At 37.3% G+C, this 24,882-nt stretch overlaps 1 protein-coding gene and 1 long non-coding RNA gene across 2 annotated transcripts in view; one reads left to right on the top strand and one right to left on the bottom strand.

The window, feature by feature from the left end:
* Positions 1-24,882, bottom strand: part of onecut3a (one cut homeobox 3a) — a 53,054-nt gene that overhangs the window by 12,675 nt on the left and 15,497 nt on the right. The gene's annotated exons all lie outside the window — the stretch shown is intronic.
* LOC133644797 (uncharacterized) overlaps positions 12,395-24,882 on the top strand; it is a 132,482-nt gene continuing 119,994 nt past the window's right edge. Inside the window, exons 1-2 of the long non-coding RNA XR_009824832.1 lie at positions 12,395-12,717; positions 14,595-14,653. This is a non-coding gene — a long non-coding RNA (uncharacterized LOC133644797). The remainder of the gene's footprint in view (positions 12,718-14,594; positions 14,654-24,882) is intronic.

The following is a 24,882-nucleotide window of genomic DNA, read 5'->3' as shown; positions in this document are numbered from 1 at the left end:
CGGCAGCCGCCATCCTCCCCTGCCGGCCGGGGATCGAAATCCGCCGGCGTGTCCCGCTCAGCTCGCCCCCCCCATGTCCCGCGAAAAAGGGGGAAATTTTAGAAAGAGGGGAGAAGGAAAGATGGCGTCCACCTGCTGCTGCCCGCATTGTCTGAAAGCTGCCTTCGATCATGTCCAGCTCACGTGCTGCATGGTATGTTTAGAGACAGAATTTGTACAACTTGTATGCAGGCTGCAGTGTGTGTGTGTGTGTGTGTGTGTGTGTGTGTGTGTGTGTGTGTGTGTGTGTGTGTGTGTGTGTGTGTGTGTGTGTGTGTGTGTGTGTGTGTGTGGGAGGAGGAGGAGGGTTGTGAATGTGCTGAAGTGGCTGGAGTCAAGCAGTGCGCTGTGTGTCTAATTACAGTGGAACAGAGCCCATTGATCAGCCATTGCAGTCCAATCTGTTTACTACAGATGTCTAACCTGCACACAGGCTCATCCATCATATTCACATTTCACATCAGCACTGCAGCTTCAAGAAGTGTGTGTGTGTGTGTGTGTGTGTGCGCACGTGTGTGTGTTTTATAAGTGTTTGTACACACAGTGTATATACACAAGTGAGTGTATGATTTTATATGATAGGGATGGTTTATGACAAAAAAATCTGGTTTGGTTGACCTGACACAGTTCGGTGTTGTTCCCATCAAGTTTTTTCCTTTTTTTCTTTGTTTTAGTCATCAGTTTAAAACACAGGTGTCAAACTCAAGGCGCGGGGCCCAGATTTGGCCCGCCGCGTCATTTTGTATGGCCCGCAAAAGCCTGGAAACAATATTCGTAAATAAAGTAATTGATCTTTTCTTACTAAATGTATTTGGTTTTTTTCTATTATGACAGAAGAAAAATACACGTACTGCATGCAATCGCATATCTTTTAAACTTTAATATAATCTAATATTGCAACAAATATTTTATCATACATTTCTCAAAAAATGTTTTGTCAAAATAAAAATAAATGCATAATGATTTCAAAGCAAGTTATCCATCAAAGTGTTCAATGTGAAAATCACTATATTTACGGAAAAAAAAAAAAAACCTGGTAACTCAGTCACCAGAATTTTAGCGGAAAATAACATTGTACCGTTTTTCCATATGCTGTAAAAACTACCGTAAATTGTACGGTAAAAATTATGACGACTGAGCTGCCAGGATTTTTAAAATATACAGATTTTTTTTTACAGTGTACCTAAAAATATCCATATATATATATATATATATATATATATATATATATATATATATATATATATATATATATATATATATATATATATATATATATATATATATATATATATATATTAGGTCAGGAAAAAACACAGAGGCTTTTTGATCCCTACAGATGCTATTTCATTCCTACAAGCCTGTTCCGTAGGTTTTCCTGCTCTTCAGGGGATTTTATCAAATCCCCTGAAGAGCAGGGAAACCTGCGAAACAGATTTTATAAATAAAATCCCCTGAAGAGCAGGCAAACCTGCGAAACAGGCTTGTAGGGATGAAATAGCCTCTGTGTTTTTTCATGACCTAACATCTGTTCCGCTCTATCCCAGTATTGAGCACTGTATAACAGATAAACCACAGAAACCTCGACTATATATATATATATATATATATATATATATATATATATATATATATATATATATATATATATATATATATATATATATATATATATATATATATATATATATATATATATATATATATATATATAGATAGATAGATATAGATATATATATATTAATTAGCACATTTTCCTCCACATTTTTACTAACCTCAGTAGCCTCGTCTTAGGCAATTGTGTAATAATATCATGAGGCAAATTCTTATACATTAAAGGGTTCATATTATGATGATTTTCTACATTAAAAAACTTCCATGTGGTCTATATAACATGTAATGGTGGTGTCGCATAGATTATATTTTACAGACCATCTTCAAGTCGTTTTCTGACCGTAGTTTCAAATGTCCTGTTTTGTGGGCGGTCTTATTTACGTGGCTCTACTTCGAAAGCGTCTTCTCACCGTCAGCCATGTTGTATTTTTTAGCGCTTCTGTATTGAGTCTACGGACAGAAATAAATTACAACTATACTACTACTTATAACTACTTTGCAACAGCAGAGGATGCATGTGCATGTACGAGCAAGTCTGCCCCACAACAAGAGGATATAGAAAAAGAAGGAACTTATAGACTACAACAGACCTGGGCAAATTAAGGCCCGAGGGCCCGTTAAGGTTTTCCATCTGGCCCGCCGGACATCCCCCAAATATATTTTTTAGATCTTTAAGATTGTGACTGTCACTGCCATTATGATGTGCAGTGATGTTTTCAAATGACCGTAAGTCTTGAACTATACAAAGTATTTCAATGGTTGGAATCTGTGCTTTTGCAGCAGCTCAGACAAGGCACCAAGCAGTGTGGGTGGGGAGTGTTTCCACAGAGTGTTTCCAGAGTGGCTAGCCTGAAATGCGGGTGTCAGGGACAGACGCGGAAGGAGATTTTTACAAGAAAGTTGTAAAGCTTAGTGATATATCAGATATATCAGATTGCAGTTTTTTGTTTTTTTTTACCCTTCGCTTTCATATTTCACTGTGTTTTATTGCATTTTTGTTGTGTTTCGCTTGATTGTAAAATATGTCGATGGAGAGAGGGTGTGACGTTCATATGTTGTCAATATTCAATGTTTTATCGTTCATGGTTAATATTGTTAATCCCCCATTTGTTTATTTTCATGAACATTCTGGGTGTCTCATTCAGTAAAAAACATTCTTAACTCCATTGCGTTTTTTCAGGTGGTCTCTCAAAGTGTTTAGCAATTAATCAGACATTATTGTGAGGTTTCGTACTGTGTCCCTAAAAATCAGACACATTTTTTTTCTGTAAAATTGGCCCCCCGAGTCAAAATAATTGCCCAGGCCTGGACTAATGTCGGACTACAATGGCAGACTCACACAAAGATCTTCGGGTAAAGCTTTACCATATACGGGGAATATTCGCTGACGTAACTAGCAAGAAAAATGTAACTAGCTACTCAAATTTCAAAACAGCTTGTTCGGACCAAGTATGAAGGAAGGCAAGATTGTTTTATAAATATCTCCGCCATGCCTCCATGGTTTGATTTCAAAATTTGGGGGCTTATGGGGATCCCAAATACACAAAAACAAGTAAAAAAAAGTTGCTTTTGCATAATAGGACCACTTTAATATTCATATATAGTCACTGTTAAAGTGTAGGGGCCTTATGATTTCCACGTACGGACTTGGCCAATAAAAGCGGAATCTACTATTAAACACACAATTTGGGGCGGTAAAGCTCGGTTGGTAGAGTGCCAGCAACTTGAGGGTTCCAGGTTCAATCGCCGCTTCCGCCATCCTAGTCACTGCCATTGTGTCCTCGGGCAAGACACTTTACCCACCTGCTCCCAGTGCCACCCACACTGGTTTAAATGTAACTTAGATATTGGGTTTCCCTATGTAAAGCGCTTTGAGTCACTAGAGAAAAAGCGCTATATAAAATGTAATTCACAATTTGAAGTAATGTGAGTGAAACGCTAAAGGAACATTTGTCTGGGGAAATCGTGTTTACGGGCACGCGTGCACCTTCTCTCAAACAACCGCTCTGACCGAAACTAAACTTTTCACTCAGCTCCCCGGAGCCATACCATTCTCAGGTGAGCTACCTGCTTGCCTCAGACCTCACAGCAGCCAACTCAAACACAAGTAGGCGGCAAAAACTACAAAATTACCCTGTTTCTCCAAAGAGCCGAACAGTTCCCTAGTTACTTAAAAGTGTCAAGTAATATGCTTTTTTTTACAACTTTTATGATTACGTATAGTCCAAAACCACAGGAAAACATTGTGGTAATGCTAGTCAACAGTTGTGAATGTGACCACCAAGTCCAGGGATTGTAGAATATTTAACATCTTCATTATTAAGTTAATGATAACTTGACAGCTCATTGCAATAATAACTGATGCATCCTTGCATCTGCTTTTTTTCTCAAATTAAAAGCATGTAAACTGAAAGCGTTATTATGTTGCAACATCATTATGCTTTGACTTGAAATCAGAGCAACATTTTCCAATGATTTATTGTATCAATAAACGTAAGGATTTTTTTTCATTTAATTCAAGGGTCAAAGCTTTAGGAGCGATGTTTAAGTCTTATCTCATAAGATATTTTTGTACATAAATAGGACAACAATGTACACCGGACCGAACCGAGAACTGTGTGAACCGTTCCACCCTAAAGTATATACGGTGGAACCTCGATTTACGAACTTAATTTGTTCTTGAACATGGTTCGTAAACGGATAATTCCTATGGTGAAGCAGAGTTCCCCATAAGAATCAATGTGAACATGAATAATTGGTTCTAGCCTCAACAAAAGTCCCTATTTTAGTAAAAAGCTGCACACTTTGAAGACACTATATATATATATATATATATATATATATATATATATATATATATATATATATATATATATATATATATATATATATATATATATATATATATATATATATATATATATATATGTCTTAATTAGATTATCCAAAAAAATAGTGCTCGATACCGTGGTAGAGCGTAATATGTATGTGTGGGGGGAAAAACATATATATATATATATATATATATATATATATATATATATATATATATATATATATATATATATATATATATATATATATATATATATATATATATACATACATACTTTACATATATATACATATATATATATATATATATATATATATATATATATATATATATATATATATATATATATATATATATATATATATATATATATATATATATATATATACATACATACTGTACATATAGATAGATAGATAGATAGATAGATAGATAGATAGATAGATAGATAGATAGATAGATAGATAGATAGATACCGTAATTTCCGGACTATAAGCCGCTACTTTTTCCCCTCGTTCTGGTCCCTGCGGCTTATACATGGGTGCGGCTTATTTACGGCCTGTTCTTCTCCGACACCGACGAAGAGGATTTCGGTGGTTTTAGTACGCAGGAGGAAGACGATGACACAATGATTAAAGACTGACTTTTCATATACCGGTAGGCTGGTTATTTTGATAACGTACAGGTGAGCACTTTGTATTACTTTGCACCGTTGTATTATTTGTACTCTGCACGAATGCTGTTCGCCATGTCAAAGATGTGAAAGTTTGATTGAATGATTGAAAGATTTATTGTTAATAAATGGGACGCTTTGCGTTCCCAAACAGTCATCTCTGTCCCGACAATCCCCTCCGTGGTAGCAGGAACCCCTATATACTACGGTAATTACACATCAAAACCCTGCGGCTTATAGTCGGGTGCGGCTTATATATGGAGCAATCTGTATGTTCCCCTAAATTTAGCTGGTGCGGCTTATAGTCAGGTGCGGCTTATAGTCCGGAAATTACGGTAGATAGATAGATAGATAGATAGATAGATAGATAGATAGATAGATAGATAGATAGATAGATAGATAGATAGTACTATATTGATTCCTTCAGGAGAGTTCCCTCAGGAATAGACATACATACATACATACTGTACATATACATACACTACCGTTCAAAAGTTTGGGGTCACCCAAACAATTTTGTGGAATAGCCTTCATTTCTAAGAACAAGAATAGACTGTCGAGTTTCAGATGAAAGTTCTCTTTTTCCGGCCATTTTGAGCGTTTAATTGACCCCACAAATGTGATGCTCCAGAAACTCAATCTGCTCAAAGGAAGGTCAGTTTTGTAGCTTCTGTAACGAGCTAAACTGTTTTCAGATGTGTGAACAGGATTGCACAAGGGTTTTCTAATCATCAATTAGCCTTCTGAGCCAATGAGCAAACAAGATTAAAGTACCAATGATTGTCACACACACACTAGATGTGGTGAAATTTGTCCTCTGCATTTGTCCCATCCCCTTGGGGAGCAGTGGGCAGCAGCGGCGCCGCGCCCGGGAATCATTTTGGTGATTTAACCCCCAACTCCAACCCTATGTTGCTGAGCGCCAAGCAGGGAGGTTATGGGTCCCATTTGTATAGTCTTTGGTATGACTCGGCTGGGATTTGAACTCCAACCTACCGATCTCAGGCATTGTACCATTAGAACACTGGAGTGATAGTTGCTTGTAATGGGCCTCTATACACCTATGTAGATATTGCACCAAAAACCAGACATTTGCAGCTAGAATAGTCATTTACCACATTAGCAATGTATAGAGTGTATTTCTTTAAAGTTAAGACTAGTTTAAAGTTATCTTCATTGAAAAGTACAGTGGTTTTCCTTCAAAAATAAGGACATTTCAATGTGACCCCAAACTTTTGAACGGTAGTGTATACACACACACTATATATATATATATATATATATATATATATATATATATATATATATATATATATATATATATATATATATATATATATATATATATATATATGTAACAAGGGGGTAATGGCTCAACAATCTGTTTTTTTATACAAAAAACACAACTTTACAGCAAGCTTAAATGTCAACACGCACACACAAGTCTCGTTTGTGCGCTCCAAAATGTCAACCACCATGTTGCTAAAATAAAAACAAAAAAAGGAAAATCATTTTACCTTGTGTTGGCTAATATTTGTGGCATTGTTCAGCACTCTGGGAGTTTCGGAGTGATAAACAAACAGTGGCTTCACGTAGTCACCGCTATTGTTAGCACAAACAAGCAGTGTGAGGCGATCCTTCATTGGCTTGTGTCCTGGTAGTGCCTTCTCCTTTTCTGTGATAAAGGTCCGCTAAATCGAGGTTCCGCTGTATTTATTAGGGGTGTACCGATCAATCGGACAGATCAGTATGGGCCAAATATTGTGAAAAAGCATGTGAATGCCATTGCTGACTAATGCAGATCACAAACATCGATCCCCTCTGGCTGACATTATTTATTTTTAGTCCTCTGGCTAACAAGTGGTTAGCAGCTAACTATGTGTCTCCATACACAGCTAATAATAATCACCTCTATTACCGCAAATTAACTGCATTTCTTCGTATCTTAAGTATCAATATCAAGTATTATCACTGGAGGACAAGGCTAAACATGTTACACACCGAGAGCAAGCCAGGAGCAGACATGCTAAAAACTGAGCAACACCGATAAATACATTATTAGTAAAGTTTAAGAAGTGTAGATGGAACCGCAGAAAGTAAGCAGATATTAACAGGAAATTAACAAGTAGATTAATAAGAGTCTAGAGAGAGAATAATATAACAACAATGTCAGTATTGTCCCAGTCAGTACACAACACGTTAGAGGATCCATAAATTGGTGGTGCCGATACCAAGGGTAGTATCGGTATATAAAAACGATACTAGAGTGATTAGGTTGAAATTTTTATTTTCTCAAATTACTATGTTTTTGTTGTTTTTATTAATGGTTACAAACTCAGGAAGACTTAAAAACCAAATAATTAAAATGAGAAGTAGATTGAGTGGTAGTTTTGGCTTTTGTTTAGTTATTATGCACTATGGCCTTTGAATTGCTCAAAGAATTGTATGTAATAAAAGAGAATAAGGATCTAGTTTAAATATTGTATTGGTATTGTCAAACTGTCAATAACTGGTCACCATAAATACATTTTAAAATGTACAGTGAAATACACGTGATCGGTATCGGTATTGGTATCGGCTTCTTTACCTTAACCGCCAATGGGTACCTCAAAGGCAGCGTGGGTTGTTCCACGGTCAGTGATCAGTTTTATGCATACGTCAGTGCAAAGATGAGTGAGGAGACTCCGACTGGTGTGCTCGCTGGTAAATTCCACTTCAAAAATAAACCCTGACGGTTCTTTAGATAAAACTGTTTTGAGCCAATTAATGCATTCCATTCAAGTAAAACATTTGTTTTTATTTTCCTGTATGACATTATGACAATAAAATAGCATTTGTGTAAAAATATTAGTGTCTTTTTTCAAGTTATTTTTAATTAAGTGAAGAAGTAATTTACAGTGGTTAATCGTGATTAGTCCAAAATCCCAAATGTGATTACCGTATTTTTCGGAGTATAAGTCGCACCAGAGTATAAGTCGCACCGGCCGAAAAGGCATAATAAAGAAGGAAAAAAACATATATGAGTCGCACTGGAGTATAAGTCGCATTTTTGGGGGAAATTTATTTGATAAAACCCAACACCAAGAATAGACATTTGAAAGGCAATTTAAAATAAATAAAGAATAGTGAACAACAGGCTGGATAAGTATACGTTATATGACGCATAAATAACCAACTGAGAACGTGCCTGGTATGTTAACGTAACATATTATGGTAAGAGTCATTCAAATAACTATAACATATAGAACATGCTATACGTTTACCAAACAATCTGTCACTCCTAATCGCTAAATCCCATGAAATCTTATACGTCTAGTCTCTTACGTGAATGAGCTAAATAATATTATTTGATATTTTACGGTAATGTGTTAATAATTTCACACATAAGTCGCTCCTGAGTATAAGTCGAAAAATACGGTAATCGGAATAAAAAATGTAGTCGTTTGAGAGCATGTATGCCAATCAAAACAATCTCAAGCAATGTTGCTTTTGCTGTATCCAGGTGAATGCAACTATGGACTGAGACATCCTGGATGAAAACTAACACTTCCCATCCAGCCTGATGGAGCTTGAGAGGTACTGCAAAGAGGAATGGGTGAAACTGGCCAAAAATAGGTGTGCCAAGCTTGTGGCATTGTATTAAAAAAAGACCAAATTTAATAAATGTGCAAAATAAATAAATTTAAAAAATCACACTGCCATTATGAAGTATTGTGTGTAGAATTTTGAGGACAAAATAAATGTATTCCATTTTGGAACAAGGTTGTTACAACAAAATGTGGAAAAAGTGAAGGGCTCTAAATACTTTTCATATCCACTGTATATTATGTTCTATTTATGCATTAATTATTAGAGATGTCCGATAATATCGGCTTGCCAATATTATCGGCCGATAAATGCTTTAATATGTAATATTGAAAATTATCGGTATCGTTTTTTTTAATTATCGGTATCGTTGTTGATGTTTTGTTTTTTGTTTTTTTTAATTAAATCAACATAAAAAACACAAGATACACTTACAATTAGTGCACCAACCCAAAAAAACTCCCTCCCCCATTCTTTCTGTTATTAATATTCTGGTTCCTACATTATATATCAATATATATCAATACAGGCTGCAAGGGATACAGTCCGTAAGCACACATGATTGTGCGTGCTGCTGGTCCACTAATAGTACTAACCTTTAACAGTTAATTTTACTCATTTTCATTAATTACTAGTTTATATGTAACTGTTTTTATATTGTTTTACTTTCTTTTTTATTCAAGAAAATGTTTTTAATTTATTTATCTTATTTTATTTTATTAATTTTAAAAAAAAGGACATTATCTTCACCATACCTGGTTGTCCAAATTAGGCATAATAATGTGTTAATTCCACGACTGTATATATCGGTATCGGTTGATATCGGTATCGGTAATTAAAGAGTTGGACAATATCGGAATATCGGATATCGGCAAAAAGCCATTATCGGACATCCCTATTAATTATGCAATGTTTGTTAGTGAAGGTGCCAGGCACTTAAGGTATTTTTATTATACAGCCTCTTCCTATTTATTACCCGACAGTGTTTGTCAACTTCTACACATTATATTCCTCTGAAAAAAACATCCATACAAACCTTCTCAACTTTCATATTACACATCTTAATCCTTGTATTTTAGTGTTGAAAAATTGGTGAACATGTACATGAAGTAAACACACTATCAATAACTGTTAAGACACGAAAAAGTGGTATAAAATAGAATTAAATAATTATTCCCACTCCTTTTCGGACATTTTTAATTGTGAAACTGTACACATGTGATGTACATGAGCATTGTACACATGTTACAAAAAAAACTAATATTTTCCATGACCATGCTATATTCCTTATTCCTGACCTGTGCGAAAACACATGAAGTGAACCAACTAATCGGGCATGTAAGGGGTAGGATTAACTATGCTTCTTCCCACTCCTTTTTCGGACATGTTGAATTGTGCAAGTGTAAACATTTGGCGTTCCTTAATGTAACTTGTTATAGGCGTGTCAGAAACAATTGAGACATTACCATCACTATACGAAGCAGAATGCTCACCATATTTGCATAGATTTACTGGTAAAAAAAAAGTTCTATACGCATGTCAATACCAGCGGCAATGTTTGGTATGGTATGGTTGATACCACAATTATAGTTGGGATATCAGAAGAAAAAACACCACACATCACAAACAGGGTTGCCGAAACGTTTCGCCAAAAGGGGCCAAAGTGAAAATGTGATAATGGGCCCTGAGCCAAACTCAGTGATTTTAATTGTGAAACACAACTGGCCTAAATGTACATAATAGTGTTTTTAATTAGCCCATACCATTCATTTTTAGTTATGTAAAACGATGTATTTACTATTTCAATTTAACTTAGATGTATTTTGGTGCGTGTTTTGGATCAAAATGATTTAATGAGAAATAAATTGTTCAATTAGTATTATTTTAGTATAAAAATACATATGCAAATCTAGCTTTTGGCACTACTTCCTCCACGGACCGATCCCGGTTTTTCTGCCCTGCAAGACGAGTGTATGGTAACAATGTAGTGTTGTCCCGATACCAATATTTTGATACAGCTACCAAAATTATTTTGATACTTTTCAGTACTTTTCTAAATAAAGGGGACCACAAAAAATTGCATTATTGGCTTTGTTTTAACAAAACATTTTACGGTACATTAAACATATGTTTCTTATAGCAAGTTTGTCCTTCAATAAAATAGTGAACATACAAGACAACTTGTCTTTTATTAGTAAGTAAGCAAACAAAGGTTCCTAATTTAGTCTGCTGACATATGCAGTAACATATTGTGTCATTTTCCATTCTATTATTTTGTCAAAATTATTAAAGACAAGTGGTAAAAAAAAAAACGTATTCATCTACTTGTTCATTTACAGTTAATATCTGCTTACTTTCTCTTTTAACATGTTCTATCTACACTTCTGTTAAAATGTAACAATCACTTATTCTTCTGTTGTTTGATACTTTAAATTAGTTTTGGATGATACCACACATTTGGGTATCAATCCGATACCAAGTCATTCCAGGATCATACATTGATCATATTCAAAGTCCTCATGTGTCTAAGGATATATTTCCTGACTTTATAAACATAATGTAAATTTTTTTTAAAACAAAAGATGTGATGCCAAAAAATATTGACGTAATCATAGTAGTATCGACTAGATACGCTACTGTACTTGGTATCATTACAGTGGATGCTAGGTATAGATCCACCAATGGCGTTTGTTTACATTTTGACGCCGGTGAGCTACGGTGTGTAGTGAAGCATGTTTAGCTATTCCTCGTCCTGCAGGGATGATGCTTGTAAGAAACTCACTTTATTTGTCGCCATGGAGGCGAGGATTAGTGATTTAGATGTAGCTAAAACAATGCAGACTGGGGCTGGACTTTAGCCGCCAGCTAGCTAGCCATGTCTTAAAGCACCTCTTCCGGTGGGCATTTCAGTGTTGTAGCTTCACCTTTATCGTTTATCGGACCGGTACTTTTCAGAGGCGGTATATTACCAAATATGATTTATTAGTTTTGCGGTACTACCCTAATACCGGTATATCGTACAACCCTATAACAATGTGGAAGCAAATTTGCTATTCTTATTCTTTTAGGTGATGGGGCAGGAAATGGCCAAGATACGTTTGCAGTAAAATTTCATATGAAGCTTCTTGTCACTTGTGGATTGAATATATTCAATCTATTACGCAAAGCGCGTGATTTGCGTGTATGTAAGTGCGGCTATGGATGGATAGCATGATTGTGTGAGCTAGAAAGAGGTGATACATACGAATATGTATCACATTTGGGAAGCTGCCCTTTGGCGGGCCAAACGGAACGACTCGGATTGCCAGATTTGGCACAAAGGCCCCACTTTGGGCACCCTTGGTATTGCTTGGATTTTACTCTAATTAAATATGCGTGGTGGTCAAGCTCGCTCTGTTCTCAATGGGTACTAGGCGCCATTTAGCTTTTCTCGAAGAAAAAATTGTGTCGTGATTTGTTGGTGGTGAACCCCAAGATGCAGAGATGGCAGGCGTGTTGCAGGAAAACATGACTTTAATAAGATAACCAGAGACAGGATAACAGGAACCAGGATGACAGAAGACAGCAAACAATTCTCCAGCACTGACTGGAGGGCGGGGCAGGCATAAATAGCAGCCAGCTGATTGACACCAGGTGTGGCCAGGCTTCCAATCAGCAGCAGGTGAGGGGAAACAGCGCTCAGGTAGACAAGCAGGAAAATAAGAGCTTTGACCGAAAAAATAAACACCAATCCCAGGAAAACACAACCTGACGTGAATGTGACAGATCGTCACACTATGCTTGTGTTGTTTTCGGCTGTACGAATCGTTCAAATCGCGACAAGAATAAACATTTCTTCAGAGTTAATCAAAAAGGGCGGAAGAGTGCAAGATTTTACGGAACAACGACGAGAAAATCTTGCAGTTCACACTCCAGTCCAAGGTACCAGAGTCGAATAATGCAGGAGTTTACAGTGATCACTTTGTTAAAGGTTTGTTTTATATACTTTTAACATGTATCATTTCTCATTTAAGTACTATCTTGATATTACTTGTATTTCCTAAACACGTTTGCTACGAGTGTTTCGAAACGCACCAACTCGGCGTGTCCAAATAAAAGAAAGCACACGTAAGCAAAACCTAAAAGAGTTAAGTTTTTAACAAAGGCAGCAATCGTAAATGAAGCTTTCAGCACATACACAATGTTGACAACTATAGTTATATTTTGATAAAGACGGGACAAAACATGCATACTCATAAACGGCGCATACAACAGCAACAAACATGGCTGTAGACGCAAAGTTAAATCATGAAATGCAATCTTAACCGAGCAAAAACGATGCATATTTAACCGAGAGAGTCTTAATACCAATTTCCTTGACCCAGCCACACACAAAGAAGTTGTAGACCTCCATGCTTTTCCAAGTTTTCATCTGTTTTGTCGTGTAGAATGGCATCTGGAGCACAATATTTCGATATGACTGGGAACGCGACCGACGTATAATCCTTGATATCACTTGACAAATCTTTTTTTGGGGGGGGGGTTTAATAGGATAGTTCATAACTAATATCAATAATATTTTCTTGTGATAAGCATGCAGTAAGCACTTTGTCCAGTGTGACAACTAGAAACACACGAGCCTCCACCAGGGGGCAGTGTAGCGTACCCAGATGTAAAACATCTTCTGCACAATCAGCCTTTTCAAATAAAGCCATAAAGGAATGGAAAGACCTCACAACAAACTTGAAAAGTCTAACAGATTACTCTTCATTCACAATTGAAGTTAAAAAGTGGCTTTGGAGCAATCAAAGCTGCTCACACGGTCACTAAGGTGGGCATTATGTTTGACACATCAACTTAATGTGTATTATATTTATCCATGAGAGCATTTTTGTTGTAAATTGTGAGGTATGTCTGTTAAAATCATGGTTGTTTTGACAAATGATGACAGATGTGAGCAAAAGCATGTATTGTCTTTGTGTGATGATGTAAATGAGGTGTGGTTGTATTGTATATTAAGTGTGTGTCCATGAAAGGGCATTTTATGACTTTTCTTAATTTGATTACATGCTATAGTATGATTTTATTGTCATAATTGTATTGCATGATTTTTGTATCCCTTTAATTTAGGTAGCCAGGGACTGTAGATGGAAATTAGCTATTGAGCTATAATCTGGTATAAGCTTCAAGCACACTGTGAAGTGAACACCTCAGCACAGTGACTACCTCTTGAAGCTCATCAAGAAAATGTCAAGAGTGTGCAAAAAAATAATCAGAGCAAAGGGTGGCTATTCTGAAGAAACCACAATATAAAACATGTTAAGTTATTTCACCTTTTTTTGTTAAGTACATAACTCCACATGTGTTCATTCATAGATTTGTTGCCTTCAAGGACAACCTACAATGTAAATAGTCATGAAAATAAAGAAAACACATTGGATTAGAAGGTGTGTCCAAACTTTTGCCCTGTACTGTATATGTGCTAGGTGCTTTGTTCAAGGTTTTTTCCTGGTCTCAAACTAAGCCCCCCCCCCCACTGTATGCCTGATCTTGGACAGGTTTGTATTAAAAATGTAATTTTGTTGTACTTTTTTAAGGGGAATTACAATAGTTATATCCATCATTCAACTTACTGCATTATGTATAATAGTGGCCACTAGGTGTAACCAAAAAAATTAATTACCACACTACTACAACTTAAAGACAGCGTAAGTCTGTCCGCTTTATCGACACATAATAATTTCAGGCTTCCGCAGGCCATATTGAGTTTGACACCTGAGATAGTTGGACTGCTTTCAACTGTACATATTACAAATATTTCCTTTTCTATGTTTTTCCTCACTTTTTTGTTTTGTTTCTCTAAAACAGCCTCAAGATGACCACTACAAGACCTCGTCTCATTCCAGACTGCAGTGGTTTCTCCCAAGGTGAGTAATAAATGAAACTACACGTGCACAATTTACATATGAATAAATGTAGTGGAGAAAGTAAATCTATTGTAGTGATTAGCCAACTGTGTTCTGTATACACGTCAAAGAATCACTTATTATTCAAACACAGTGTTACTGTTCGGACTCTGTGTAATTTTACAGTGGCCAAAAATATTAAACATACGTGTAAAAAAAATTTGCCTTGTTTTTAATAAATATTTAGGCCTATTATGCTACTGTAGTAGCGTAATTTTATTTTGCAAATGTATTAAAGATTTTTAAAAAGTTTTTAAAAAATGACATCTACATACGTATTCACAGCCTCTGGCCAAAAATACTAAATATAAGTGTAAAAAAAACCTCTGCCTTGTTTTTAATAAATATTTAGGCCTACAACGCTACTGTATTTTAATGTTGATCATTAAGGTGGCACTTGGAGAGCCACATGTTTTCTGAGGTTTGAAAACCACTGCTCTATTGTATTTTATCTATTGTATTTTTGGTGTATTTGCATGTAAAACCTCTGTGGATCTGCATTTTAAAATTGGAGTATTCTACACAATTTATATGATAGTTAAATTTTTGCCCTAAATGAAATAGTGGTCAAAATAATTCCTGCCTCACCTCAGTATGAGTTTGAAAAAATCATAACACATTTGAATCGTTTTCAAAAATGCAATTCTATAAAGTGTGAAATGTTGAAATGCAATATTTTAGTGAGTGTCATACAAAAAGGTCAAAATATACACTATGTTGCCAAAAAGTATTTGCCACCTGCCTTGACTCGCATATGAACTTGGAATGCCATCCCATTCCTAACCCATAGGGTTCAATATGATGTCGGTCCACGTTTTGCAGCTATTACAGCTTCAACTCTTCTGGGAAGGCTGTCCACAAGGTTGCGGAGTGTGTTTATAGGAGTTTTCCACCATTCTTCCAAAAGCGCATTGGTGAGGTCACACACTGATGTTGTTCGACAACGCCTGGCTCTCAGTCTCCGTTCTAATTCATCCCAAAGGTGTTCTATCGGGTTCAGGTCAGGACTCTGTGCAGGCCAGTCAAGTTCATCCACACCAGACTCTGTCATCCATGTCTTTATGGACCTTGCTTTGTGCACAGTCATGTTGGAAGAGGAAGGGGCCCGCTCCAAACTGTTCCCACAAGGTTGGGAGCATGGAATTGTCCAACATGTTTTGGTATCCTGGAGCATTCAAAGTTCCTTTCACTGGAACTAAGGGGCCAAGCCCAACTCCTGAAAAACAACCCCACACCATAATTCCTCCTCCACCAAATTTCACACTCGGCACAATGCAGTCCGAAATGTACCGTTCTTCTGGCAACCTCCAAACCCAGACTCGTCCATCAGATTGCCAGATCTGTGATTCGTCACTCCAGAGAAGGCGTCTCCACTGCTCTAGAGTCCAGTGGCGACGAGCTTTACACCACTGCATCCCACGCTTTGCATTGGACTTGGTTATGTATGGCTTAGATGCAGCTGCTCGGCCATGGAAACCCATTCCACGAAGCTCTCTGCGTACTGTATGTGGGCTAATTGGAAGGTCACGTGAAGTTTGGAGCTCTGTAGCAACTGACTGTGCAGAAAGTCGGAGACCTCTTTGCACTATGCGCTTCAGCATCCGCTGACCCCTCTCTGTCAGTTTATGTGGCCTACCACTTCATGGCTGAGTTGCTGTTGTTCCCAAACTCTTCCATTTTCTTATAATAAAGCCGACAGTTGACTTTGAAATATTTAGGAGCGAGGACATTTCACGACTGGATTTGTTGCACAGGTGGCCTCCTATGACAGTTCCACGCTGGCAATCACTGAGCTCCTGAGAGCGGCCCATTCTTTCACAAATGTTTGTAGAAACAGTCTCCAATGCATAAGTGCTTGATTTTTTACACCTGTGGCCGGGCCAAGTGATTAGGACACCTGATCATCATTTGGATGGGTGGCCAAATACTTTAGGCAATATAGTGTGTGGGGTAGCGTCTTCTTCGACTGCGTGCTATAGCCCGTTTCTACCACCAGGTGCCGCTGCCGCTCCGACCTTCCCCTTGCTAAACGCGGGGCGCCTGCACAGTGAGCTGCCTTTGCTACAGGCGCTGGATTTACTAATCAATATCGATCGATCGGTGAGGAAGGGGGCCCTGATTACTGAACCAAGCTCGGCGCAGAAAAGGGAGAAAAAAAATCAATCATTGCAGCTTTTAGAGCTCCAGTAGGCACCGCGCGGAGAGGCGGACGTGCACAAAGAAAGCAGCCGGGCGAGAGAGCGCGCATTTCGGCGCTTGTTTCCACTGCACCCCCGCTGCTGCGCGGCCTGGGGGGACTTGTCAGAGGCAGGGACTTATCCCTCAGGCGCCGTGTTTGCAGAATACATTTATTCTCTGGTAAGAAGCAGGAGTCCCTCCAAAATGATCCCCTTAATATTAATAATATTGCTTAGGATAAATTAAGTTTTCCCCTGCAAGCGCGGTGGAGGGGAAAGGCGCCATGGCTGTTCAATAATCGATCGATGGATTCGTGAATAATTCGTGTGTGAAATTCACTTCGTCCAATTAATTATGGCCCGGAGGAGGGGAGGAAGAGGAAGGTAGAGATTCATGATGGAGGGAAGAGGTGTGTGTGTGTGTGTGTGTGTGTGTGTGTGTGTGTGTGTGTGTGTGTGTGTGTGTGTGTGTGTGTGTGTGTGTGTGTGTGTGTGTGTGTGTGTGTGTGTGTGTGTGTGTGTGTGTGTGTGTGTGTGTGTGTGTGTGTGTGTGTGTCACCTGTTTCCCTTTTTGCTGTAAAGTATAGCCATTTATACAACTGTAATAAACATGTTGGATGTGCTATTATTTTGTGTGTGTTTGTGTGTGTGTGTGTGTGTGTGTGTGTGTGTGTGTGTGTGTGTGTGTGTGTGTGTGTGTGCCATTCTTGAGACATCAACAAAGAAAAGTACCGTCCATATGAGGACCGGTGAACAAGTTAGGACAGAAATCATGTTCCCAATACTGAAAACCATTGCATCTAATAGAGAATGTATTCATCAAAATGAGGGTGGTCCCAAAAAAGGAGGGATTTTTCAAATTGACTGTGTGTCGGTTTTAAAAGTCCTCTCCCTCTGGTCAACATATGAAATAACAAGTGTGTGTGTGTGTGTGTGTGTAAGAAATTGAAATGCGCCCCCTTAGAGAGAGAGAGAGAGAGAGAGAGACAGAGAGAGAGACAGAGAGAGAGAGAATAATGAAGATTAAAGACCAATTACAAACAAAAAATTCAACAAAAAAACAAACTAAAAGCTTACCTTTTATATAGTTTTTATAGTGTGCATATATTATTAATGTTGTAAATACAAATCTTTATATATCTAGAAAGGGTGGTCCTAAAGAGGTAGGCATTTTTCGGAGGTCTCAAGAAGGTAAGAAATACAAGAATATGTGTGTGTGTGGTGACATTTGTCATCCAAAATTCTGACTTTTTTCAATATATTGCCAATGTTTTTGTTCTTGTAAAATAGTGACATCCATCCATCTGTCCATTTTCTACCGCTCATCCATTTTCTACCGCGTGTTCCTACTTTGAGTGAAATTATGACCTCTGTCAAAATAAAGCCGAGTAAAAATTCAGATTCTTGTTATAATTTTGCCAACATTTTTAAAGTTTTCTTCTAAAATTCTGACTTTTGTAGAGTAAAATTACGACTCTTTTCATAAAATTGCCTAAATGTTCAGCATTTCTTGTAAAATTGCGACTGTTACTGAGTAAAATTCCAACTTTTATCATAATACTGCAACAATGTTCAGTTTTTCTTGTAAAATGTTTTACTTGCGTTGAGTAAAATTACGACTTTTCTTTACGTTTTTCTTGTGATATTCCAAGTCATTTTTCAGAACAAGCTTTTTTATATTTGCATAGTATGTACACATTATTAATGTTGTAAAAATACAAATCTTTACATCTAGAAAGGGCGGTCCTAAAGAGGTATAGGCATTTTTCGGAGGTCTCAAGAAGGTAATAAATACAAGAAAGTGTGTGTGTGGTGACATTTGTCATACAAAATTCTGACTTTTTTCACAATATTGCCAATGTTTTTGTTCCTGTAAAATAGTGAAATCCATCCATCTGTCCATTTTCTACCGCTCATCCATCCATCCATTTTCTACCACATGTTCCTACTTTGAGTGAAATTATGACCTCTGTCAAAATTATGCAGAGTAAAAATTCAGATTCTTGTTATAATTTTCCCAACATTTTTAACGTTTTCTTATAAAATTGTGACTTTTGTAGAGTAAAATTACGACTCTTTTCATAAACTTGCCAAAATGTTAATCATTTCTTGTAAAATTGCGACTGTTATTGAGTAAAATTCCAACTTTTATCATAATACTGCAACAATGTTCAGTTTTTCTTGTAAAATTTTGACTTGCGTTGAGTAAAATTACGACTTTTATTATAACACTGCCAAAATTCTAAGTTTTTCTTGTGATATTCCAAGTCATTTTTCAGAACAAGCTTTTTTATATTTGCATAGTATGTACACATTATTAATGTTGTAAAAATACAAATCGTTATATATCTAGAAAGGGTGGTTTTCGGCGGTCTCAAGAAGGTAAGAAATACAAGAGTGTGTGTGTTTGTGTGTGTGTGTGTGTGTCCTGTATGTCTACCCTTCTTGAGACACCAACAAGGAAAAGTACCTTCCATATGAGGACCGGTGAACAAGTTACGACCGAAAATACGGAAAATCATTGCATCTAATAGAGAATGCCTCATTTGTGGTGAAATCTATCAAAATTAAGGTAGTCCCAAATTGACGTGTGTCGGTTTTAAAAGTGCTCTACTTGGTTGACATATGAAATAACAAGTGTGTGTAAAAATTTGAAGTGCTCCCCCTCTGGCCAACATGTGTAATAACAAGTGTGTGTAAGAAATTTAAATGCGCCCCCTTTGGCCAAAATGAATACAAAAAAATAAATAAATATGTATATAGAGACATATTGTAATAACTTGAAATAAATAATGAAGATTAAAAACCAATTATAAAAATTAACTAAAAGCTTATCTTTTTTATATTTGCATAATTTGTATATATTATCAATGTTGTAAATACAAATCTTTATACATCTAGAAAGGGTGGTCCTAAAGAGGTAGGCAATTTTCGGAGGTCTCAAGAAGGTAAGAAATACAAGAGTGTGTGTGTGTGTGTGTGTGTGTGTGTGTGTGTGTGTGTGTGTGTGTGTGTGTGTGTGTGTGTGTGTGTGTGTGTGTGTGTGTGTGTGTGTGTGTGTGTGTGTGTGTGTGTGTGTGTGTGTCTCGCAGGCTGCAGGCCAAAGCTGGGCCAGCTCAATAGCGCCTTCATGTAATGAGTGCGAATTGGCGTTAATGCACTGATAAAGGGACACAATTTGTTGCTTTGCTTCCTGCAAGGCATTTCTCCAACTTGTATCTCCAATAACATCCACCTGCAGCCTCCTATTAGAGCTTCCCACGTATATATGTGGACTTTTTTACCCCTTTTTTTTTTTTTTTTTTTTTTTTTGCAACCCACCATGGGCACAGGTGCAAAATTCCTCATGAACAATCAGTATATAGTACTTCTATGAAATAATAGTATCTCTTTGCATTTGGTGCACATAATAAAGTGTCTTTTTTAACGTTTCTTTCTGCTTTATTAGCCTATAGACAAGCAAAAGAACGCCGCATGCACTAATGAGTGGTACACAATCAGTGCAGGTCTATAGTAATTAAATGCACTCGGCCGTTGAGAGACTTTTTAAGAGGCAGTCCAGATGGAGGTGATGATCATCATTATTATTATCATTATTGCCGCTTTAATTGCAGGCTATGAGGCGTTCCTTTCCATCTTGCGCGAGATTAAACATTGATTCCATCCCCTAATTTCTTAAAGCACTTATGCGTGATAAACAGTTGTGGTCCACTGTGCTTACATTGTGCTGTTTTGACCTTTTAATGTCCATAAATGTGTGGATAAAATATTGTTTAAAAAAAAAAAAAACTAAATCCTTTTAAGCGCTTGATATCTAAAATTTTAAAAATAATAATAAATGCATCTAACTATACACATTTCCCTTGTATTTTCACTCCAGTAAATCAGTCATGTGCTCCTTTTGTGGCCTGCAGCAATTACGCACCAAACCTGCAATGAAAATATATATTCATCTTATTCCGTATAGCGAACCGTGCAAATATATCATCTTTTTATTACAACAATTTAGCATTTTGCGTCATTGTGATTTCTCGCAAACCAATATGTTGGTGTTTTATTTTGCAGAAGACCCGGATCACTTTAACTTTATCGGCATGTCAATATTAACGGCAATAATAATGCGTGGAATTAATACATGCGGATTGATTAATTTAGCAACCTGTCTCGTGCACGAGCACGCGCGCGCGCACGCCCAATTGCGAAGCTTAAAAATAATAATACATGATCATTGGGGGAGGGGGGGGAAAAATCACAGCTTCGTTATTATGATATTTTAATAACATGTAATTCCGAGTGTGTTGCGCCAACGGTATTGATCCACGCGTGAATTGATTTCACACCCGTTTTTTGCTCCTTTTGTTGATCGCTTCTTGGATCATATTTTTCCTGAAAAAAAAATAAATCCAACGATGATGCGGTTTTATTTTTCGTTTTATGTCGATTTTGACAGGGGAAAATAACCCCTAAATACTTGTTTTTTAATTCTAAGTCTAATTGGTAAAAAAAAAACAAAAAAAAAACAGGGTAAAAACAAGAGGAAAACCTCTCCAAGTGGATCTTTGTTCATAGATTTCCACACGTAACACCAGATTAAATTGCCTTTTAGAAACCTGGCACTGCTCAATTGGATTGGATCCTCGTCTTCTATTAAGCAAGCCATTATCGGCCCTTTTAATAACCGATGGCCTGTCGGTGTGCCAGATAAGCAGTCAACACACACACACACACACACACTCACACACACGGGAGTTTTAATACAGTTTTAAAAGATAACGCACCCCACTAAAATCTGCCTTTTACAATGATAAAAACGTTCAATATGTTGCTGTAATACTGAGGTGTATAAACAATGTGGATATTTTTATTTTTCCATTATTCATTGTAATGTGCGTAAATTAACGCCAAACCTGGTTAAATATATATGCGTTTTTTTGCTTGCATGCGCAAAACTACTCGCTTTCTTTAAAAACACATAATTTTCTCACATTCTATTCAAACCTTTGAGCCAAATGAACAATTCGGCATAAAAAAAACATCACAATTTCCCTCTTAATTGCCGAGATCCCATATATATATTTTTAAATATTCACCAAATCTGGCTATATTTCTATGCGTTTTTTCTCTTACTGCCACTCAATTTAAAAGCAAACGGCACATATATGTTTTTACACGCCATGATAAGTTTATACAAATATAAGTGAACAATTCGGCGTGTTTACCATCTTAAAAAAAAAACAATATTGCAATCATCCTTAATTTAATTGACTGAATTTGATGCATCCTCTTTGGACTATGCCGGGTCAAAGGTCGTGGTTGTTTTGTTTCTTCTCCTTACACGCCACACAAACCCAGATTGAATTATTGTTATCTCGTCTCCTTTGTGTATATTTGCCTGCATGGGATGAGAAGGTGTGTGTGTGCGGGTTTTTTTTTTGTGTGTTTTTTTTTTTTTGCACAGAGGCAGGCAGGCTTGCATTAACCCTTTGATGCTATCCGCGTACATTCAGTCGACTCCGGCAGCAATTTGATTTAAAGGTCATTCTCTCCTATCGATCCGCTTCGGCGAGGGGGGGTGAGGGGGGGCGACGGCCCGGCGTAGGAATTGATCACGTGGAATAAAAGAGACGGTATGGGAGACTGTACAGAGTCCAGACCTCCCGCCCTGCATTTATAATTGCGCGATATGCGCGCCTCCACCCTTGATCCGCGTGTGCGCGCCAGACTCTGCCCACCAATTTGACTTCTATTACATTCACATTAGTTTTGAATTATACGCGCGACCCGTGTACACGCAGCGTGGGATATGCGTAACTTGTTTTGTTTTTTTCCCCCTTGGTGTATGCATGCATGCGTGCGTGCGTGAATGGCGGTGGAGTTTATAATGGGGGGGGGGGGGGGGGGGGGGTTGCGATGCGTGGCTCGGCTCCGCAGGGATGGAAAGCAGAGGTCGGGGGAATGGAAATCGATCGATATTCAGGGCTGGCCACATCGGCCCTGATAACTAACAATGTGGCTGCAGACCCACTCAGAGGCTCGCATCCACGCCGCGAGACGACGAGGAACCCACGCAAGCATGGACGGGTGTAGTTTTGCATGTTGATATAGCATCTATAGTTGGAAACACCCCAAATCAGCTCCCTTTTTGTCCCTTTTGTATTTAAAAAATACTATAAAAACGTTGACTTTTAAAATATAGGATTGTTATATTCGTTGTCAAAATGTGGTATTAAAGTACCAATGATTGTCACACACACACTAGGTGTGGCGAAATTACTCCCTTCATTTGACCCATCACCCTTGATCACCCCCTGGGAGGTGAGGGGAGCAGTGAGCAGCATCGGTGGCCGCGCCCAGGAATTATTTTTGGTGATTTAACCCCCAATTCCAACCCTTGATGCTGAGTGCCAAGCAGGGAGGTAATGGGTCCCATTTTTATAGTCTGTGGTATGACTCGGCCGGGGTTTGAACTCACAACCTACCGATCTCAGGGCGGACACTCTAACCACTAGGCCAGTGGTTCTCAACCTTTTTTCAGTGATGTACCCCCTGTGAACATTTTTTTTAATTTCAAGTACCCCCTAATCAGAGCAAAGCATTTTTGGTTGAAAAAAAAAAAGAGATTAAAAAAAGTAAAATACAGCACTATGTCATCAGTTTCTGATTTATTAAATTGTATAACAGTGCAAAATATTGCTCATTTGTTGTGGTCTTTCTTGAACTATTTGGGGAAAAAAGATATAAAAATAACTAAAAACTTGTTGAAAAATAAACAAGTGATTCAATTATATAAATAAAGATTTCTACACATAGAAGTAATCATCAACTTAAAGTGCCCTCTTTGGGGAATTCTAAACATTTCTTCACAAAAAAAGAAATCTTTAACATCAATATTTATGGAACATGTCCACAACAAATCTAGCTGTCAACACTCAATATTGCATTGTTGCATTTCTTTTCACAGTTCTTTTTGACAGACATTTAAAAAAAATCTCACGTACCCCTTGGCATACCTTCGAGTACCCCCAGGGGTACGCGTACCCCCATTTGAGAACCACTGAACTATACTGTATTTGACCCCATTTCCTTGATTGACTGTGAGAAAAAATGTCCACTTCTCTCAACATTTGTTCTTTTGTTAACACATTTGCATTGCCCTGATATTTGTTTTCATTATAGTCAATATTAAACTGTAGTGGTGGGTAAATGATGTGTCAGTGAGTGTATGGCACACTCACTAGCTGTATAAACACTGCACTGATATTGTGTCGGTGTTTCGTAATGGTCATCCCCCATCTGATGGATTAAAAAAAAGTTACTATGTTTGATCTCTAAATAAAATTGTTTGTATTTGCAAAATGTACCATGATTTTATACAATTTTACATTTTTTTTCCCCCCAGTATAATACCATAATCAAACTTTACTGAACAAATGATTATGACACGATTAAGAAACTCTGTTATTAACTGTTGTTTCACAGTGAGATACTATAAATGTTACTGTGAAAGTATTGTAATGATCAGCCAGCAATTTGCTGTGAATTTTACCAAAAAAAATGTAATTCTTCCGCGGATCTAAAATTTCAAAAACACTTTGATACAACACTAAGTCAAAAGGGAACACAGTCATACTTCGCTGGATCACCACACTGCAGATTTTGTCATGTCTGTGTTGATCATGTTTTTGTTTGGCCATGTGCTGTTTGTTTTTTGGACGCTTTTTAGTTCCTGGTTTCACTCTCTTGTTTTGTCGCCATAGCAACCATTAGTTTCACCTGGTTCACATCCTCATGTCACGCACCTGTCTCACGTTTTCACATTTTGAGTCACGCACCTGTTGTCAATCATGTATGTATTATTTAAGCTCATTGTTGCCAGGAACTCTGCTCACTTCCTGCCATGCTACTTATAAATAAATGATAAATGGGTTATACTTGTATAGCGCTTTTTCTACCCTCAAGGTAATCAAAGCGCTTTGACAGTATTTCCACATTTACCCATTCACACACACATTC

Source organism: Entelurus aequoreus, linkage group LG27 (assembly GCF_033978785.1).
Source record: "Entelurus aequoreus isolate RoL-2023_Sb linkage group LG27, RoL_Eaeq_v1.1, whole genome shotgun sequence".
Classification (NCBI taxonomy): Eukaryota; Metazoa; Chordata; class Actinopteri; order Syngnathiformes; family Syngnathidae; genus Entelurus; species Entelurus aequoreus.
This window is presented reverse-complemented; position numbering and strand designations above follow the sequence as displayed.